We start from the raw sequence: 21,085 nt of genomic DNA on the forward strand, positions 1-21,085 counted from the left end.
ATCTTAAACCACTTGTCTCTGAATTACCTTCATTTGTTAAGGATACCACCATGGTCCTACGTCGCCTTGACAATATACAATTAAATGATAATATGCTGATTGTGACAGCAGATGTAGAGGCCTTGTATACCTCTATAAGACACAGTGATGGCCTCATGGCGGTCTCTTGGTTTCTTCAATCCAGCAATATTGATCGTTCTCTAACTAAACTCATTTTGATTTTGCTGGAATTCATATTAACTCATAATGTGTTTACTTTCAACAATAAAACCTATTTACAGCTACAGGGGACCGCCATGGGGGCATCTTGTGCTCCTGCTTACGCCAATCTATTCATGGGGTTTTGGGAACGTCAAATATTGCAAGATGAGACAAGGCCTGGTATCGACAAAATCCACAACTGGCTTCGTTATATTGACGACCTTATGTTTATTTGGGAGGACTCCAGTGAGGAACTGAAAATATTTATGGATAGCCTGAATTGTAATGAATACAATATCAAGCTCACATATAAATTTGGCCGAACTGCTGAATTCTTAGATATTCTAATTTCTACTAACCCAGATGGCCAGCTATCCACCACTTTGTTCCGGAAATCCACAGCAACAAATTCCTTGCTTCATGCATCGTCATCACGTTTACAATCCACCATCAATGGCATTCCAATTGGACAATTCTTACGTATTAAAAGGATTTGTTCAAATGAGGAACAATTTGAAATTCAATCACATGAACTATCGGAACGGTTCAGGGCCAGAGGATATAGCCATCGAGCTATTAGGAGAGGCTATCAACGGGCCAAAATCACTCCTAGGAATTCTTTGCTCTACAATAATCAACTCAGTAAAAAAGCATCTGGGGCTGACAATCAAGTACGCCTGATTACCAATTACCACTCTCAATGGACGGAATTTAAAAATATAATTTTGAAACATTGGGATGTCCTCTCCACTGACCCAATTCTCAAACAAATCCTACCTGATTCACCTCAGATTATTGCTAAACGCTCTCGTAATCTAAATGATATTTTGGTCCACAGCCATTATGAACCAAAGACCCAGAAGACATCTAAATACAAAAATGGCTTTTTTCCTTGCGGTCTATGCAAAGCTTGTGGCAATTTAACCAAAACAACAAACTTCAGAAACCATGATGGATCTCGGACATTTGAAATTCGCCATCACATCACTTGTGCATCCAAGGGTGTCATCTATCTGGCCGAATGTCCCTGCAATAAAATCTATGTTGGATTGACCAGTAGAGAACTCAAGGTAAGGACTCGTGAGCACTGCCTAGACATTGAGAAAGCCAAAACTAATACCAATGACTCTCTTCTTAAAACGATCCCCAAACATTTTAAGAGATATCACAACTGTAACCCTCATTTATTAAAAATTAGGGGCATTGATGTAGTCACTATGGGCATTAGAGGGGGTGATTTACACAAAAGATTAGCAAAAACCGAGAGTAGATGGATATATCGGTTGGGGTCTCTGGCCCCTCAAGGCTTAAATGAGAGTTTTGGGTTTGGGGTCTTTCTGTGAGTTATATGAGTTATTCGAGACATATGAGATTTGAAACTGTATAGTTGATGTGTGCCGTTTTGTTTTGATTTTAATTTTTATTCTTTTAATTTTTAGTATTTGGTACCCGGGGTCTAGTACATATGGATGGAGATGAGACCGTGATGGATAGATGCCAATCATGGTTGGTGTACGAAATGATGAAGAATCTGGATGGAATAATTATTATAATCCTTTTTTGGACTATCTACTATATTCTTTACTGACGTTCTCGGCATCGTCATCTTATAATGTCTATGTGATGTAATTATGGCACAGTCACTTTATATTGTTATTGCACCTTATTTTTAAGTGTAAAAGTATACATAGGCATATCACAATGCCAGTATTTATTTATCTGTTTGTTCTTGCACTGCCACTTTATATTATCCATTTTTAATTAATTTATTTCGCATTGTCACCTTATAATGTCTAGGTATTATGAGTAACACATTGCCAATTCATAATGGTGATTCCATGTCAGTAATGCACAGTCACTTTATGTCATCATAACATTTGATTTTTAAGTATACATTTATATACATGCACTTTATGACATTAGCACTTATTTACACTTTTTTAGTGGGTATTGTCACTTCATACCACTGACTGTGTTATTAATTTATTAGCTAGGTTATTATCTGCTAATCATTGCACTTTCATCTGCGATATTAGTATTTACCTGTATTCTGTTTGAGTTCATATATTTTATTTTTATATTTTTTTCTTTTCATCTTATTCCTTATTTCTTTCTTTCTATCATCTTCCATTTCTACACATACATCCATTCAGCCTCATGTTATTTCCCTTTTATTCATTTATCATCTTTTCTTTCATTTGTCTTTACTTTTACTTCATTCATTTCATTCCTCATCGTCTCAATCCATGATCTGCTCTCTTTGTGGTCAGTGTGCATGCGCGGACTGTTGCGGCCCCGAGTCTTGAATACCGTGGTCTTTTAATGCGGATCACGCCTCGCTTTCACTGGTTGGTGGGGGCGTGAGCGTCATCCAGCATGTGACCGCTGGTCACGGGACTCTTTTCAAGGATACCGCCTCAGTCTTCGCATGCGCCATTGGGTCCACGCTGTTAGCAGCATTGGCTTTATCTCCGCCCACTATCCCCCCATTGGCTGATTGCCATATAAAAAACGAGCACACCCTTTAGTGTGACACGCCTCCCGAAGAAGCTAATGCGAAACGTGCGCGTCGGGGCAGGAAGCAGGAGCATCCACACTGGTATGGAATAAGTTTCTTACACTTCATTGTTTAGATATACTTATGTATTGAATGTATCCATCTAGTATTAGGTGTTAGTGACAGCAGGAGATCTTTTATTTATTTATATGCACTGAATCGATCACTTCGGCCGCAGGTGCTGTCCATGCAATTAATGAATAATGCGGGTCTATACATCTGTATGCACGAGAGCACTAGTATGCCACAGCACTGCTGCCCTGTTGATTTGATCCAATGTGTGGCATGATGAATTAATTTCTTTTTGACATCCTATGCTGCTATATATTACACCACTACACTCTTTTCATTTGTGATTAGTGCTTCATTCATAGCATAATCAAATTATTATAAGACTGCTCAAACTTTCCTAAGATTTCAGTGTTGTTTCTCCTGCCTCCTCATGTTTGGTACCTTTCTCTTTTTATGGTCTAATTCTGGATTTTAATATGTCTAAATAAAATATTTATTTTAAAATTATTTTGGTACTTCATGTTTTACTGGGTAATCTTTATATATCCTGGTAAAAAACTTTTGTGGTAATAATTGAATGTTCGGAAGTACTATTAACTTAATCTGGACACTTCTTGTGAAATAAACCCTTCATCGCGGTAATGTGACAGAAAGAGCAAGCTGGACCTGTAACTTGGGGGCGGAGCGAGACGTCCAGGGGTGAATGAAGGAAGAGGGTGAGATGGTTGCCAGTGACTTTGAGCTGCTCTTCAGGGGGGATGGTCGTGTTGCCTGCAAAGGTCTTCTGCTTGGGGTTACCGGTTGTTGCCTCCAGCCACCCAGGAGACCCTGGTCCTGGTGAAAAGGAGCCTAGTATTAAAAGTAAATAAGCAACAATGCTGGAGGCCCACGGTGATCAGAAGGATGCTGGTATTTTGCAGAGATGAAATAGCGCAAGAGAGAAAGCAAATGAAAAAAAGAAAAGAGAATGAATGTGTGCACTTGTGAAAGGGAATGGAAAAAAGGCATAGAAGAGAGTGCTCCCTGCTGGTGGAAGGAAGGAAAAAGCAAAAGCCTACAGCACCTGGTATTCCCAGGTGGTCTCCCATCCAAGTACTAACCAGGCCCAACTCTGCTTAGCTTCTGAGATCAGATGAGATCGGGCGTGTTCAGGGTGGTGTGGCCGTAGGCAGAGACAAGCTTCTCACTTGCTGCTTCTCACTTGCTGCTTTTCTACTTTGAAGTCTGGCTGCCGGCTGCCCTTTCCAGTGCTCAGCAAGACCAGGTCCTTTTGTGCTTTCCCTTCTCTTCAATTGTTTTGCTGGCTTCCTTAAAAGGTCTTGTAGACAGAAGGCCCCACTCAGAGCCGCTGAGCTCACTGATCGGCTGCAGCGCTGTCGACGGAACGTCAGCTTCGCGGCCAATGCCACAGGCCGGGAGCAGAGGCGAGACTCACCGGTAGACCCGGGTAGGGTGAGTAGAGCACAGTTAATTGCTTTCTAATAGCCTGCAGCCGGGGATTAACTTTTAATGAAAGGGAACAATCCCTTTGACTGTCTGCAGCGCGCCACACCTAGGAAGCGCACTCTCACACATAAGCCAGCATGCACACATGCTCGCACGTGACAACACCCCCTATCTGCCCCTACAACCTCTCCGTCACCATGCGTCAGACTCTCCTGCCTGTTTTATGATTTCAGGGCCCTAGCAGGAATTACCCCCCCCTCCCAAATTCCTTCCTCACCTTCCTTGCCTTCGTTGCACTGAGGTTAGCTCTTTGTCAGCCGTCTGGCTTGGTTACACAAGCTTCTTTGCAGAGAAACATGTTACTTCTGCTGGCCCTCGCTAGGCGGCCGGCATCCAAAACCTTCCCTGGGCACCTGCTGAAAGCCTGGCCCCTTCACGGCCCCGGGTGCTTTTAACGCCTTCATTTCCACAGGGCGAGCTGCGGAGTCAATAAGCACTCCTAGCCGTGGCAAGGAGCTCGGTGTCAGGCCTGCGTGAAGGCGGCGGGGTAGCGTACTTAGCTGCCAACTGGCTCAGAGGCCTTGGGGCTTCCATCATCTAAGTTACTTAAGGTCGGTGTCCGGCAAGGCGCCGTTCCATGCTAGCCGAGCGGGGCAGTAGGGCAAAATGTCATCAAAATGGTCTACAGCACCTGGTGTTCCCAGGAGGTATCCCATCCAAGTACTGTTCGAGCCCAGCCCTGCTTTGTTTCCGAGATCAGACGCATCCAAGGTGGTATGACCAGTAGACGCTGCTCGATCCATAGCCCGGCCAGCCTTTCTCAGGATCGCTTGGTGGCGAGCAATCTGGCCGTGACGGGGCGGGCTCCGAAGGGTCCATGCAAAGGCTGTGCCGTCCTTACAGGTGTGGTTTGTTTAGCAGTGATTCACCCGCCGCATCAGGTGTCTTCAAAAATGGCTCGGCGCAGGGTCTCCTGCAGGCTAAACCCTTCATCGCGGTAATGTGACAGAAAGAGCAAGCTGGACCCGTAACTTGGGGGCGGAGCGAGACGTCCAGGGGTGAATGAAGGAAGAGGGTGAGATGGTTGCCAGTGACTTTGAGCTGCTCTTCAGGGGGGAGGGTCGTGTTGCCTGCAAAGGTCTTCTGCTTGGGGTTACCGGTTGTTGCCTCCAGCCACCCGGGAGACCCTGGTCCTGGTGAAAAGGAGCCTAGTATTAAAAGTAAATAAGCAACAATGCTGGAGGCCCACGGTGATCAGAAGGATGCTGGTATTTTGCAGAGATGAAATAGCGCAAGAGAGAAAGCAAATGAAAAAAAGAAAAGAGAATGAATGTGTGCACTTGTGAAAGGGAATGGAAAAAAGGCATAGAAGAGAGTGCTCCCTGCTGGTGGAAGGAAGGAAAAAGCAAAAGCCTACAGCACCTGGTATTCCCAGGTGGTCTCCCATCCAAGTACTAACCAGGCCCAACTCTGCTTAGCTTCTGAGATCAGATGAGATCGTGCGTGTTCAGGGTGGTGTGGCCGTAGGCAGAGACAAGCTTCTCACTTGCTGCTTCTCACTTGCTGCTTTTCTACTTTGAAGTCTGGCTGCCGGCTGCCCTTTCCAGTGCTCAGCAAGACCAGGTCCTTTTTTGCTTTCCCTTCTCTTCAATTGTTTTGCTGGCTTCCTTAAAAGGTCTTGTAGACAGAAGGCCCCACTCAGAGCCGCTGAGCTCACTGATCGGCTGCAGCGCTGTCGACGGAACGTCAGCTTCGCGGCCAATGCCACAGGCCGGGAGCAGAGGCGAGACTCACCGGTAGACCCGGGTAGGGTGAGTAGAGCGCAGTTAGTTGCTTTCTAATAGCCTGCAGCCGGGGATTAACTTTTAATGAAAGGGAACAATCCCTTTGACTGTCTGCAGCGCGCCACACCTAGGAAGCGCACTCTCACACACAAGCCAGCATGCACACATGCTCGCACGTGACAACACCCCCTATCTGCCCCTACAACCTCTCCGTCACCATGCGTCAGACTCTCCTGCCTGTTTTATGATTTCAGGGCCCTAGCAGGAATTACCCCCCCCCTCCCAAATTCCTTCCTCACCTTCCTTGCCTTCCTTGCACTGAGGTTAGCTCTTTGGCAGCCGTCTTGCTTGGTTACACAAGCTTCTTTGCAGAGAAACATGTTACTTCTGCTGGCCATCGCTAGGCGGCCGGCATCCAAAACCTTCCCTGGGCACCTGCTGAAAGCCTGGCCCCTTCACGGCCCCGGGTGCTTTTAATGCCATCATTTCCACACGGCGAGCTGCGGAGTCAATAAGCACTCCTAGCCGTGGCAAAGAGCTCGGTGTCAGGCCTGCGTGAAGGCAGCGGGGTAGCGTACTCAGCTGCCAACTGGCTCAGAGGCCTTGGGGCTTCCATCATCTAAGTTACTTAAGGTCGGTGTCCGGCAATGCGCCGTTCCATGCTAGCCGAGCTGGGCAGTAGGGCAAAACGTCATCAAAATGGTCTACAGCACCCAGTGTTCCCAGGAGGTCTCCAATTCAAGTACTGTCCGAGCCCAGCCCTGCTTTGCTTCCGACATCAGACGAGATCGGGCATATCCAAGGTGGTATGGCCAGTAGACGCTGCTCGATCCATCGCCCGGCCAGCCTTTCTCAGGATCGCTTGATGGCGAGCAATCTGGCCGTGACGGGGCGGGCTCCGAAGGGTCCATGCAAAGGCTGTGCCGTCCCTACAGGTGTGGTTTGTTTAGCAGTGATTCACCCGCCGCATCAGGTGTCTTCAAAATGGCTCGGCGCAGGGTCTCCTGCAGGCTAAACCCTTCATCGCGGTAATGTGACAGAAAGAGCAAGCTGGACCCGTAACTTGGGGGCGGAGCGAGACGTCCAGGGGTGAATGAAGGAAGAGGGTGAGATGGTTGCCAGTGAGTTTGAGCTGCTCTTCAGGGGGGAGGGTCGTGTTGCCTGCAAAGGTCTTCTGCTTGGGGTTACCGGTGGTTGCCTCCAGCCACCCGGGAGATGCTGGTCCTGGTGAAAAGGAGCCTAGTATTAAAAGTAAATAAGCAACATTGCTGTAGGCCCACGGTGATCAGAAGGATGCTGGTATTTTGCAGAGATGAAATAGCGCAAGAGAGAAAGCAAATGAAAAAAAGAAAAGAGAATGAAAGTGTGCACTTGTGAAAGGGAATGGAAAAAAGGCATAGAAGAGAGTGCCCCCTGCTGGTGGAAGGAAGGAAAAAGCAAAAGTCTACAGCACCTGGCATTCCCAGGCGGTCTCTGTTAAATGGTTAGTTATGGAAATTCATTTGGAATGTTAATCGATAATCATTTTTCTGAGTTCTATGCCTCAGCCATCGTGTCTAGTTGACATGCGCTATTTGTGTGTGTATTTTTGGTTCACTACCATATGTAGAACAGGTGTCCATACGACTGGCTATAAAAGCCCATGGTACAGAATGGGGGGGCTCTCTTGCTCTGCCCACCCCACAAGACACAGAATCTTCATACTGAGAAGCAGATGACATGTAGGCCTGGACACATGCTGGACAAAGACATGATTTACCAGCCAGGATCCAAGGAAAGATTGGTGAATCTCAACAATTTAGCTAATTATGGACAAATGGACAATTACTTTATTACTAATTATTGTATGTACTTGCTGCAATCTGATTCTTTTTAATGGACAATCCAAGAATAAATAGATACATTTTTTATAAGAATATCGTGATATTGATACTTTGAGAAGTCCTCAGTAGAAAAAAATAATATAGGAAGAGTATTATTTTACAATTGTGAGCCAGCCAGTCCTGTTTTTTTGCTTTTTAAATTAAGTAAGTGAATTTCTTCCGTGAACAAGGGGGGAGTCCTGACGAGCTGAACAGCTGTTGTTCACTTGTCAGTGAATTCACTAGTTTTTCACGAGAAGCAGAAAGGACCTACAGACTGGGGAAAGACAGGAAGCAGAGGTACTAACAAGGAACAGAATCACACAGGAAAAGAATCAGACGAACTGAAGACAGGACGTGCTGATAAAGAGAAGCCAAGGAATCTTAAGGTAAGCAAAATATGGATATAATTTCTTCTTTTGCTAAACAAAGTAATATTAATTTCAAAGTTAATGTAGGAGATGACATAGAAGTTTTGTGGCTCAGTTTATACAAAGAATGTGAATTGCAGAATTTACAGTTAACTTCTAAATTGGTAAATAGAGACAAACAGAAATTGAGAAATATTCTACATTTGGTAGATTTTTTTCATAGTCTTGTGTTAGAGATTTCTAAGCAGGAAAATAGTGTAGAAGTGTCAGACGGTGATACTGATTCTGACTGTAATGTGGAAAATGAACAAGAAGTAAGACACGTGTCTATAACTGAAGGTGACCTTGGGTCTGACCAAGAGACGGACATACAGAAACCTGACATGGGAGGAGACATGACTGACATACGAGAAACCGACATACTAGGTGATGTGGGAGGAGACGTGAGTGACGTAGGAGGAACGGACGTACAAGAGCCACTAAAAATATCAGAGAATTCTGGAATTACCCAGGCTCAACTCCAAATTAAAATGAGGAAAAATTTGCTGAAATTATACAAAATCATGCCAAAATATGATGTCAAAATATGATGTCAAAATCCATGCCAGAGACATTTGATAAATTCTCTGATAAGTTTGATTTATCCAATGAGGAGAGGAATCAATTATTTTAAATATGGATTCCTGTGACATTGTCCAGACGTTTACATTTAATGCCCTGTGAAAATGACTCTCCTAATGGATGGGAAAATGATTCGGACAGATTAAGATATTTGATTTATTGTGTCACAAAGGATTTTCCCAACATAGAAGATCTGCAGAAACTAAGGATTGGTAGGAAGGAATGTACATATACATTCATGTCCATATTTGAACGGTTGTACAAAGCTCTCATCAAAAATGGAAAAGTACAACATATGATAACAACTTTTGTACAAAAATTCAAATTCCTAAATTCAGTTTCCCAAGTTATGGCATCACTAAAAAAATTAATTATTTGAATGTGCGCAGATGCTGGATTCTGTTAGAAAACATGAGAATCGTGAAAAGAAAATAAATCAAGCTAAATTTATAAAACCAGGAAAGGTAAAATCTTACCAAAAGCCAATATCAAACTCTCCTAGACTGAGTCATCCCCATAGTGAACTAATACGCAGAAGATTTCATATATGTTATAAGTCATATCAGCCAGTGCAAAGATCCATCTCTCCACAGAATGAGTTAATTCTCAGTCAGAACTGTGATTCTCTAAAAAGGAAAATGGCTGAAACTGATGGACAGAGACAGGTGAGACGACCAACTCACAGTGACGTCATGGAATGTGGACAGAAGAACAGGCAGTTCTCTGAGGTTTTGAAGGATAGAAAAATGTCTTTCCTAAATAGGGCGTTCCTGGAGATATTTGAGAGAGACAGAAGATTTGGTTTAGGGAGTGGCTAAGGAAAAACTGTAATTATAATGTTGTATCAAAATGTAATACAATGTCTCAATATTTATTTATAATCTTATACAGTAAATTGTAGTTACATAGTTTCTAATAGTTCATATATATATATATATATATATATACACTTGTCTAAGTAGAGATTGCGTATAATTGTATTTATATATACATTTATAAAATATATATATATATATATTAATTAATAAATTAGAACTTCATATATATAAATTTAAGTAGCAATATTTTGAATTACATTAGAACCAACCAATATATGTATAAGATATTTAAATAATTCTGTTTCTGTATGAATTTGATATTTAATTTTATTTTCTTATATTTCCTTAGAGTTTTCATTCCAAAGCAGGATTTGATCAGAGAACTCTAAAATGGATTTATTTCTTTATTCACACAGGAAGTGAAAAAATTGCATGATTTTATGTGTATAACATTTTAAAATAATAACAATATATCTAGTTGAACTATAATATATATGTAATACTTATTAATTCTTTTGTGTTGCTAATATTTTCTGTGCATGAAGTGTTCGTGCAAATTAAAGTAGCTTTACAGCATGACGTGTGACAGCTGCGGCCTTTGAACTTTGAGCTAATAGTATAGGATCCCATTCATTCTATTTTCAACTGATGTAACTTAAGACCGGGCAGCCAGTGAAAAAAGAATCTATGACAAGAGTTTTTTCAAGTGTCTGAAATTCCAGTGACTTACTCTCATATTATATAATATGTACTTGGGGAATATTCAAAGAAATATAAAGATATTCAATTGATATGGCAATGCGCGTTAATAAATTGGGATACAACAATTTTGGGTTAAATATATATATATATATCTAAAACTTCATATGTGGAATGTTTGAGTTGAACAGATCTGTGAATGTCAGAGTGAAGGTGACAGATGAGTAAATCAGCAGCTGCTAAGTGTGATTGATGTGACAGAGGCCTCGTATGTTTGTATGTTTGAAAAAAAAAATGTTTCTTTATGTGAAGGTACAAAAATATATTTATTCTGAGGAAATTATAATACATAATTAGGTATTACAGTGCCTACAAGTAGTATTCAACCCCCTGCAGATTTAGGTGGTTGACACATGCGGAATTAACTTGGCATTGTGACATTTGTACTGTAGATCAGCCTGGAAGTGGGAAATGCACTGCAGCAACTTTTTTTTTGTTTTTTTGGTTTTTTAAAACGTTAAAAGTTAATTCAGAGTGTCATTTATTATTCAACCCCTCAAACCACAAGAATTCTGTTTGGTCCCCCTAAAGTATTAAGAAGTAGTTCAGGCACCAAGAATAATGAGCTTCACATGTGTGGATTAAAGATCTCTTTTGCCAGCCTTTTCTGACTATTTAAGACCCTCCCCAAACTTGTGAACAGCACTCAGACATGGTCAACATGGGAAAGACAAAAGAGCATTCCAAGGCCATCAGAGACAAGATCGTGGAGGGTCACAAGGCTGGCAAGGGGTGCAAAACCCTTTCCAAGGAGTTGGGCCTACCTGTCTCCACTGTTGGGAGCATCATCCGTAAGTGGAAGGCTTATGGAACTACTGTTAGTCTTCCACGGCCTGGACAGCCTTTGAAAGTGTCCTCCCGTGCCGAGGCCAGGCTTGTCCGAAGAGTCAAGGCTGTAGCGCCGGCGTCCCTGCCCTCTGCTAGGCAGGGACGCTGTTCCCCTCACCTCTCTGCTCCGTGCCCGGCGTCCTCCTCCCGCTCTGCTGGCAGCGCGTGCTCCTTCCCGGCCACTGTGCTTAGGGCGCGCGCGCTCTCCCTCCCTCTTAAAGGGGCCGCGCGCGCCGTCCTAAGGAGTCCCCGGCCAATGGCCGGAGGACTTCACCATATATAAGGCACCTCCTCCAAAATGGAGGTGCCCGAGCAATGTTGTTGCACTGTTCACTACTCTGCTTCAGCCCTCAGGTCCCGTTGCCAGTTACCTGCCAGATACCTGCCAGATTCCTGCCAGCTTGCTGTCTTATTCCTCCCTGATATTCTGCTACCTACCTGCTAGCCTGAGGTCCGATGGTCTGCCTTACTACTCCTGTCAGGCTGTCTAAGGACCAGCTTGCCCGCTCACCTGGGAGCACACATCAACTACCTGCCTGCTTGCCTGAGGTCCGACGGTCTGCCTTCCAACTCTTGTCAGTCTGTCTATGGACCAGATTGCCCGCTCACCTGGGAGCGCACATCTGCTACCTGCCTGCTAGCCTACCTGGAGGCTCTGCCGTCACGTGCTGTGACCACCTGCCTGTCCAGTGACTCCTGCCCGCTCACCTGGGAGCGCTCATCTGCTGCCTGTCTGCTAGCCTACCTGGAGGCTCTGCCGTCACGTGCTGTGACCACCCGCCTGTCCAGAGACTTCTGCCCGCTCACCTGGGAGCGCTCATCTGCCGCCTGTCTGTTGGTCTTCCTGGAGGCTCCGCTGTCACATGCTGTGACCACCCGTTTATCCAGAGACTCTCGCCTGCTCAGCTGGGAGCTCACGTCTACCATCAGCCGCCACAGGTCGTACCAACCCTTTACCCAGAGACTGCCCCGGTCACTTGCCGTGACCATCTGCCCGTTCACCCAGAGACTGCCCCGGTCACTTGCCGTGACCATCTGCCCGTTCACCCAGAGATTGCCCCGGTCACTTGCCGTGACCATCTGCCCGTTCATCCAGAGACTGCCCCGGTCACTGGCCGTGACCTCCTGCCCGTTCTTCTAGAGACTGTCCCGGTCACCTGCTGTGACTGCCTGCCTGGTCGCCACCCGCTCCCTTACAAGGACCGCCCCCTTGTATAGTAGCTCAGAGGTTCCGCCTCCCAGACCCGTTACAAAGGCTAACCCAAGGACAACAAGGAAGGAGCTCCGGGAAGATCTCATGGCAGTGGGGACATTGGTTTCAGTCAATACCATAAGTAACGTACTCCACCGCAATGGTCTCCGTTCCAGACGAGCCCGTAAGGTACCTTTACTTTCAAAGCGTCATGTCAAGGCTCGTCTACAGTTTGCTCATGATCACTTGGAGGACTCTGAGACAGACTGGTTCAAGGTTCTATGGTCTGATGAGACCAAGATCGAGATCTTTGGTGCCAACCACACACGTGACGTTTGGAGACTGGATGGCACTGCATACAACCCCAAGAATACCATCCCTACAGTCAAGCATGGTGGTGGCAGCATCATGCTGTGGGGCTGTTTCTCTGCCAAGGGGCCTGGCCATCTGGTCCGCATCCATGGGAAGATGGATAGCACGGCCTACCTGGAGATTTTGGCCAAGAACCTCCGCTCCTCCATTAAGGATCTTAAGATGGGTCGTAATTTCATCTTCCAACAAGACAACGACCCAAAGCACACAGCCAAGAAAACCAAGGCCTGGTTCAAGAGGGAAAAAGTCAAGGTGTTGGAGTGGCCTAGTCAGTCTCCTGACCTTAACCCAATTGAAAACTTGTGGAAGGAGCTCAAGAATAAAGTCCACATGAGACACCCAAAGAACCTAGATAACTTGGAGAAGATCTGCATGGAGGAGTGGGCCAAGATAACTCCACAGACGTGTGCCGGCCTGATCAGGTCTTATAAAAGACGATTATTAGCTGTAATTGCAAACAAGGGTTATTCCACAAAATATTAAACATAGGGGTTGAATAATAATTGACCCACACTTTTATGTTTAAAATTTAATAAAATTCAACTGAGCAACATAACTTTTTGGTTTGTAAGATTTATGCTTCTGTTCATAAAACCTACTCTCGTTTGCAGTTTGAAGGCTCTAACTTATTTGCATCTTATCAAACCAGCTAAATCTGCAGGGGGTTGAATACTACTTGTAGGCACTGTATCTACATATATATATTTCTATATTTCTTTAATAATTATTATTTCTTGATTTAACTAATAGTGGATAAGGGCAACCACACATCAAAATGGTTTACAAAGCAAATTTATATTTAGAATAATTTTCCACATGATAATATTCTTGAATAACTATAATATTATTTTTAATGGTTACCTAAATAGGTACACACCTCTCTTTAGTCAAATCTATGCTACTCATCGATATGAAAATTATGCACAATATTTCTAGAAGAATAATTATTTTTAATTTGGTTCTGATATATACATAAATTTTATAAAATAATATTTTTGGTATTAAGGGGGAAAATGTGTTTTTGATCCTGATTACATAATCACTATTGATCAATACTTATTTTCCACACATTTTAATAAAGAAGAAATAATAATAAGGTACTATGGTATAATTAAGAAGGGTATTACATGCAAAGTTGCATAATTTAATATTTTTTGGTGGTACAAGGTTATGACAAATATGAAATCATCCAGATAATGGAGATATAAGGGTATTTTTTATGGAGAATATAATTACTCTGCATTTGTCATTAAAATTTAAAGGTCTTATTTTTATTTTTATTCTTATTTTTACTCTTAATTTTATTTTTCATTTTTAAAATTTTATTCTTACTTTATATTTCTTATTTTTCTATTTTTTCATTTTTTAATTCTCATTTGATTTTATTTCAGTTCAATATCTCAATTGAGAAAACACATTAATATTTAATAAAGTAATGTCTAATACAAGAGTATTGCTTCATTAAATATATATTACTAAGGAAAAAAATGTTTACATTTTCTGAGTAAACACAACAATTCATTCATTCATTTATTCATTCATTCATTCATTCATACATTCATATATTTATTCATTTTGGTTCAGGAGTATACATTCTTTGATATTATTGGTTTAATAAAGATATAAAAACTTGTTTTTTCAAAATACACTGACACCTATGGGTTGGAAAAGGTAATTACACCTATGACATAAAAATGTTCTATCATATGGAGAACTTGATTGATAATGAATTATTATCTATTATTGTTTATTATTCCAAACATAATTTATTTTAATATTTTGATAATAATTAGATGGATATTACTGATTGCTATGGTATGCTGTGATATTATAGGTTAGGAAAAACTGCCAGATTTGGTATCAGATTAGGGAATGAAGAGTTCAATCAAGACATCGCAATTATGAATTCTATCTTAATAAAGACTTTTAATTTTTATAAATCAAAGAGATTCTCAAAAGTTACAAGAAGAAGCAAGTGATATCCGGACGTCTCAGAAGGTAACAGGTGTGAATGCTGATTGTTATAATAGACTGTGTCCATTACATACAATACAATTCACACCACTGATCACCAGGACGGCAGAGGACGATGATCCTATATGTACTGTTTTGTGTTTAAGCTTCATCACGTTCCAGTGGTTTCTTATCACCTGCAACGCTTCAATGAAAGCTGGTGAACAGGTAATACCTGGCATATGTGTCCTGTATATAAAGGACTGAGTACTGGTTATGGTGCTATATAAAGCAGGAAAGTGTCAAGTTAACCCTTGCTTTACTGACCAAAGACGTCACATCTGTTCCAAAAGTGACACGAGACCAGTGCGGACACACGGAAGATTCCAAAGACGATCCAACGTAAGTCCAGGTGACACTGCACAGATATTAAAGCTACATTTCATCCATGGACTTTGTTTTCTTATTAACTGACACACATGATCTTTCTAATAAAGAGTACAGTTTATGGACTGAACAATAATGAACACAATTATGGACTGTACAATATCTACATGCTGTAATTTATTTCAAAGAAGTTTTCATCTAAAGACTGTGTTATAAAAGAACTAAGAAGAAGACGAGACGACGACCCAATGACATCAGATGATGACGATTGAACCCGCGATTGCTTCAATTTAGATATAGGGAAGTATAATTATACATATTAAATGAATATTAGTCACGGCTTACCATAACATGAATTCACATCATTATATAACAATAATCCGATATTAATACTATTATTACTATTATTATTATTATTATGGAAATTTAATGATATTGCCAAGGAAGAAGGAAAGAAAAAATGATTGATGAATGTATCTTCTTTTGAGAAATTACAGTTAAAGTCCTTTTATTCTCAAAAAAGGGGGAAATGTTAAATGGTTAATTATGGAAATTCATTTGGAATGTTAATCGATAATAATTTTTCTGAGTTCTATGCCTCAGCCATCGTGTCTAGTTGACATGCGCTATTTGTGTGTGTATTTTTGGTTCACTACCATATGTAGAACAGGTGTCCATACGACTGGCTATAAAAGCCCATGGTGCAGAAAGGGGGGGCTCTCTTGCTCTGCCCACCCCACAAGACACAGAATCTTCATGCTGAGAAGCAGATGACATGTAGGCCTGGACACATGCTGGACAAAAACATGATTTACCAGCCAGGATCCAAGGAAAGATGGGTGAATCTCAACAATTAAGCTAATTATAGACAAATGGACAATTACTTTATAACTAATTATTGTATGTCCCTGCTGCAATCTGATTCTTTTTAATGGACAATCCAAGAATAAATAGATACATTTTTTTATAAGAATATCGTGATATTGATACATTGAGAAGTCCTCAGTAGAAAAAATAATACAGGAAGAGTATTATTTAACAGTCTCCCATCCAAGTACTAACCAGGCCCAAACCTGCTTAGCTTCCAAGATCAGACGAGATCGTGCGTGGGTGGTATGACCAGTAGACCCTGCTCGATCCATCGCACGGCCAGCCTTTCTCAGGATCGCTTGATGGCGAGCAATCTGGCCGTGACGGGGCGGGCTCCGAAGGGTCCATGCAAAGGCTGTGCCGTCCCCACAGGTGTGGTTTGTTTAGCAGTGATTCACTCGCCGCATCAGGTGTCTTCAAAAATGTATCGGCGCAGGGTCTCCTGCAGGCTAAACCCTTCATCGCGGTAATGTGACAGAAAGAGCAAGCTGGACCAGTAACTTGGGGGCGGAGCGAGACGTCCAGGGGTGAATGAAGGAAGAGGATGAGATGGTTGCCAGTGACTTTGAGCTGCTCTTCAGGGGGGAGGGTCGTGTTGCCTGCAAAGGTCTTCTGCTTGGGGTTACCGGTGGTTGCCTCCAGCCACACGGGAGACGCTGGTCCTGGTGAAAAGGAGCCTAGTATTAAAAGTAAAGAAGCAACAATTCTGGAGGCCCACAGTGATCAGAAGGATGCTGGTATTTTGCAGAGATGAAATAGCGCAAGAGAGAAAGCAAATGAAAAAAAGAAAAGAGAATGAATGTGTGCACTTGTGAAAGGGAATGGAAAAAAGGCATAGAAGACAGTGACCCCTGCTGGTGGAAGGAAGGAAAAAGCAAAAGCCTACAGCACCTTGTATTCCCAGGCGGTCTCCCATCCAAGTACTAACCAGGCCCAACCCTGCTTAGCTTCTGATTTCAGATAAGATTGGGCATGTTCAGGGTGGTGTCACCGTAGGCAGAAACAAGCCTCTAACTTGCTGCTTTTCCACTTTGACGTCTGGCTGCCGGCTGCCTTTTCCAGTGCTCAGCAAGACCAGGTCCTTTTGTGCTTTCCCTTCTCTTCAATTATTTTGCTGGCTTCCTTAAAACGCCCGACTCAGAGCCGCTGAGCTCACTGATCGGCTGCAGCGCTGTCGACGGAACGTCGGCTTCACGGCCAATGCCACAGGCCAGGAACAGAGGCGAGACTCACCGGTAGACCCGGGTAGGGTGAGTAGAGCACGGTTAGTTGCTTTCTAATAGCCTGCAGCCGGGGATTAACTTTTAATGAAAGGGAACAATCCCTTTGACTGTCTGCAGCGCGCCACACCTAGGAAGCGCACTCTCACACACAAGCCAGCATACACACGTGCTCGCACGTGACAACACCCTCTATCTTCCCCTACAACCTCTCCGTCACCATGCGTCAGACTCTCCTGCCTGTTTTATGATTTCAGGGCCCTAGCAGGAATCACCCCCCCCTCCCCAATTCCTTTCGCACCTTCCTTGCACTGAGGTTAGCTCTTTGTCAGCCGTCTGGCTTGGTTACACAAGCTTCTTTGCAGAGAAACATGTTACTTCTGCTGGCCCTCGCTAGGCGGCCGGCATCCAAAACCTTCCCTGGGCACCTGCTGAAAGCCTGGCCCCTTCACGGCCCCGGGTGCTTTTAACGCCATCATTTCCACACGGCGAGCTGCGGAGTCAATAAGCACTCCTAGCCGTGGCAAGAAGCTCGGTGTCAGGCCTGCGTGGTAGCGTACTTAGCTGCCAACTGGCTCAGAGGCCTTGGGGCTTCCATAATCTAAGTTACTTAAGGTCGGTGTCCGGCAAGGCGCCATTCCATGCTAGCCGAGCTGGGCAGAAGGGTAAAACGTCATCAAAATGGTCTACAGCACCCGGTGTTCCCAGGAGGTCTCGCATCCAAGTACTAACCAGTCCTGACCCTGCTTAGCTTCCAAGTTCAAACGAGATCGGGCATGTTCAGGGTGGTGTGGCCGTAGGCAGAGGCAAGCCTCTCACTTGCTGCTTTTCTACTTTGACGTCTGGCTGCCGGCTACCCTTTCCAGTGCTCAGCAAGACCAGGTCCTTTTGTGCTTTCCCTTCTCTTCAATTTTTTTGCTGGCTTCCTTAAAAGGTCTTGTAGACACAACGCCCCACTCAGAGCCACTGAGCTCACTGATCGGCTGCAGCGCTGTCGACGGAACGTCAGCTTCACGTCCAATGCCACAGGCCGGGAGGAGAGGCGAGACTCACCGGTAGACCCGGGTAGGGTGAGTAGAGCGCGGATAGTTGCTTTCTAATAGCCTGCAGCCGGGGATTAACTTTTAATGAAAGGGAACAATCCCTTTGACTGTCTGCAGCGCGCCACACCTAGGAAGCGCACTCTCACACACAAGCCAGCATGCACACGTGCTCGCAAGTGACAACACCCCCTATCTTCCCCTACAACCTCTCCGTCACCATGCGTCAGACTCTCCTGCCTGTTTTATTATTTCAGGGCTCTAGCAGGAATCACCCACCCCTCCCCAATTCCTTCCTTGCCTTCCTTGCACTGAGGTTAGCTCTTTGTCAGCCGTCTGACTTGGTTACACAAGCTTCTTTGCAGAGAAACATGTTACTTCTGCTGGCCCTCGCTAGGCGGCCGGCATCCAAAACCTTCCCTGGGCACCTGCTGAAAGCCTGGCCCCTTCACGGCCCCGGGTGCTTTTAACGCCATCATTTCCACACGGCGAGCTGCGGAGTCAATAAGCTCTCCTAGCCGTGGCAAGGAGCTCGGTGTCAGGCCTGCGTGAAGGCGGCGGGGTAGTGTACTTAGCTGCCAACTAGCTCAGAGGCCTTGGGGCTTCCATCATCTAAGTTACTTAAGGTCGGTGTCCGGCAAGGCGCCGTTCCATGCTAGCCGAGCTGGGCAGTAGGGCAAAACGTCATCAAAATGGTCTACAGCACCCGGTGTTCCCAGGAGGTCTCCCATCCAAGTACTGTCTGAGCCCAGCACTGCTTTGCTTTCGAGATCAGACAAGATCGGGCGTATCCAAGGTGGTATGGCCAGTAGACGCTGCTCAATCCATCGCCCGGCCAGCCTTTCTCAGGATCGCTTGGTGGCGAGCAATCTGGCCGTGACGGGGCGGGCTCCGAAGGGTCCATGCAAAGGGTGTGCCGTCCCTACACTTGTGGTTTATTTAGCAGTGATTTACCCGCCGCATCAGGTGTCTTCAAAAATGTCTCGGCGCAGGGTCTCCTGCAGGCTAAACCCTTCATCGCGGTAATGTGACAGAAAGAGCAAGCTGGACCCGTAACTTGGGGGCGGAGCGAGACGTCCAGGGGTGAATGAAGGAAGAGGGTGAGATGGTTGCCAGTGACTTTGAGCTGTTCTTCTAGGGGGAGGGTCGTGTTGCCTGCAAAGGTCTTCTGCTTGGGGTTACCGGTGGTTGCCTCCAGCCACGCGGGAGACGCTGGTCCTGGTGAAAAGGAGCCTAGTATTAAAAGTAAAGAAGCAACAATGCTGGAGGCCCACGGTGATCAGAAGGATTCTGGTATTTTGCAGAGATTAAATAGCGCAAGAGAGAAAGCAAATGAAAAAAAGAAAAGAGAATGAATGTGTGCACTTGTGAAAGGGAATGGAAAAAAGGCATAGAAGAGAGTGCCCCCTGCTGGTGGAAGGAAGGAAAAAGCAAAAGGCTACAGCACCTGGTATTCCCAGGCAGTCTCCCACCCAAGTTTTAACCAGACCCAACACTGCTTAGCTTCCGAGATCAGACGAGATCAAGTGTGTTCAGGGTGGTGTGGCCGTAGGCAGAGACAAGGTTCTCACTTGCTGCTTTTCTACTTTGAAGTCTGGCTGCCGGCTGCCCTTTCCAGTGATCAGCAAGACCAGGTCTTTTTGTGCTTTCCCTTCTCTTCAATTTTTTTGCTGGCTTCCTTAAAAGGTCTTGTAGACAGAAGGCCCCACTCAGAGCCACTGAGCTCACTGATCGGCTGCAGCGCTGTCGACGGAACGTCAGCTTCACGGCCAATGCCACAGGCCGGGAGCAGAGGCGAGACTCATCGGTAGACCCGTGTAGGGTGAGTAGAGCGCGGTTAGTTGCTTTCTAATAGCCTGCAGCCGGGGATTAACTTTTAATGAATGGGAACAATCCCTTTGACTGTCTGCAGCGCGCCACACCTAGGAAGCGCACTCTCACACACAAGCCAGCATGCACACGTGCTCGCACGTGACAACACCCCCTATCTGCCCCTACAACCTCTAAGTCACCATGCGTCAGACCCTCCTGCCTGTTTTATGATTTCAGGGCCCTAGCAGGAATCACCCCCCCACCCAATTCCTTCCTTGCCTTCCTTGCACTGAGGTTAGCTCTTTGTCAGCCGTCTGCCTTGGTTACACAAGCTTCTTTGCAGAGAAACATCTTACTTCTGCTGGCCCTCGCTAGGCGGCCGGCATCCAAAACCTTCCCTGGGCACCTGCTGTAAGCCTGGCCCCTTCACGGCCCCGGGTGCTTTTAACGCCATCATTTCCACACGGCGAGCTGTGTTGTCAATAGGCACTCCTAGCCGTGGCAAGGAGCTCGGTGTCAGGCCTGCGTGAAGGGCGGCGGGGTAGCGTACTTAGCTGCCAACTGGCTCAGAGGCCTTGGGGCTTCCATCATCTAAGTTACTTAAGGTCGGTGTCCGGCAAGGCGCCGTTCCATGCTAGCCGAGCTGGGCAGTAGGGCAAAACGTCATCAAAATGGTCTACAGCACCCGATGTTCCCAGAAGGTCTCCCATCCAAGTACTAACCAGGCCCAAATCTGCTTAGCTTCCAAGATCAGACGAGATTGGGCATGTTCAGGGGCATGTTCAGGTTGGTGTGGCCATAGGCTGAGACAAGCCTCTCACTTGCTGCTTTTCTACTTTGAAGTCCGGCTGCCGGCTGCCCTTTCCAGTGCTCAGCAAGACCAGGTCCTTTTGTGCTTTCCCTTCTCTTCAATTTTTTTGCTGGCTTCCTTAAAAGGTCTTGTAGACAGAAGGCCCCACTCAGAGCCGCTGAGCTCACTG

At 44.9% G+C, this 21,085-nt stretch overlaps 2 non-coding genes and 6 pseudogenes across 2 annotated transcripts; all 8 read right to left on the bottom strand.

The window, feature by feature from the left end:
- Window positions 1-3,821: 3,821 nt before the first annotated feature.
- On the bottom strand, window positions 3,822-3,940 carry LOC141269831 (5S ribosomal RNA). Its single transcript, XR_012321544.1, has one exon. It is a non-coding gene; the product is annotated as a 5S ribosomal RNA (ribosomal RNA).
- Window positions 3,941-5,626: 1,686 nt separating this feature from the next.
- On the bottom strand, window positions 5,627-5,745 carry LOC141266429 (5S ribosomal RNA). Its single transcript, XR_012320466.1, has one exon. It is a non-coding gene; the product is annotated as a 5S ribosomal RNA (ribosomal RNA).
- A 956-nt stretch (window positions 5,746-6,701) lies between these two features.
- Window positions 6,702-6,821, bottom strand: LOC141269719 (5S ribosomal RNA; annotated as a pseudogene).
- Window positions 6,822-16,912: 10,091 nt separating this feature from the next.
- Window positions 16,913-17,031, bottom strand: LOC141268737 (5S ribosomal RNA; annotated as a pseudogene).
- A 905-nt stretch (window positions 17,032-17,936) lies between these two features.
- LOC141268763 (5S ribosomal RNA) lies at window positions 17,937-18,055 on the bottom strand (annotated as a pseudogene).
- Window positions 18,056-18,987: 932 nt separating this feature from the next.
- Window positions 18,988-19,107, bottom strand: LOC141269277 (5S ribosomal RNA; annotated as a pseudogene).
- A 621-nt stretch (window positions 19,108-19,728) lies between these two features.
- LOC141269246 (5S ribosomal RNA) lies at window positions 19,729-19,847 on the bottom strand (annotated as a pseudogene).
- Window positions 19,848-20,778: 931 nt separating this feature from the next.
- Window positions 20,779-20,909, bottom strand: LOC141268635 (5S ribosomal RNA; annotated as a pseudogene).
- Between the last annotated feature and the right edge of the window lie 176 nt (window positions 20,910-21,085).

The sequence above is a fragment of the Phyllobates terribilis genome, unplaced genomic scaffold (genome assembly GCF_046119375.1).
Source record: "Phyllobates terribilis strain yellow unplaced genomic scaffold, ASM4611937v1 Scaffold_4__5_contigs__length_816908805, whole genome shotgun sequence".
NCBI lineage: Eukaryota > Metazoa > Chordata > Amphibia > Anura > Dendrobatidae > Phyllobates > Phyllobates terribilis.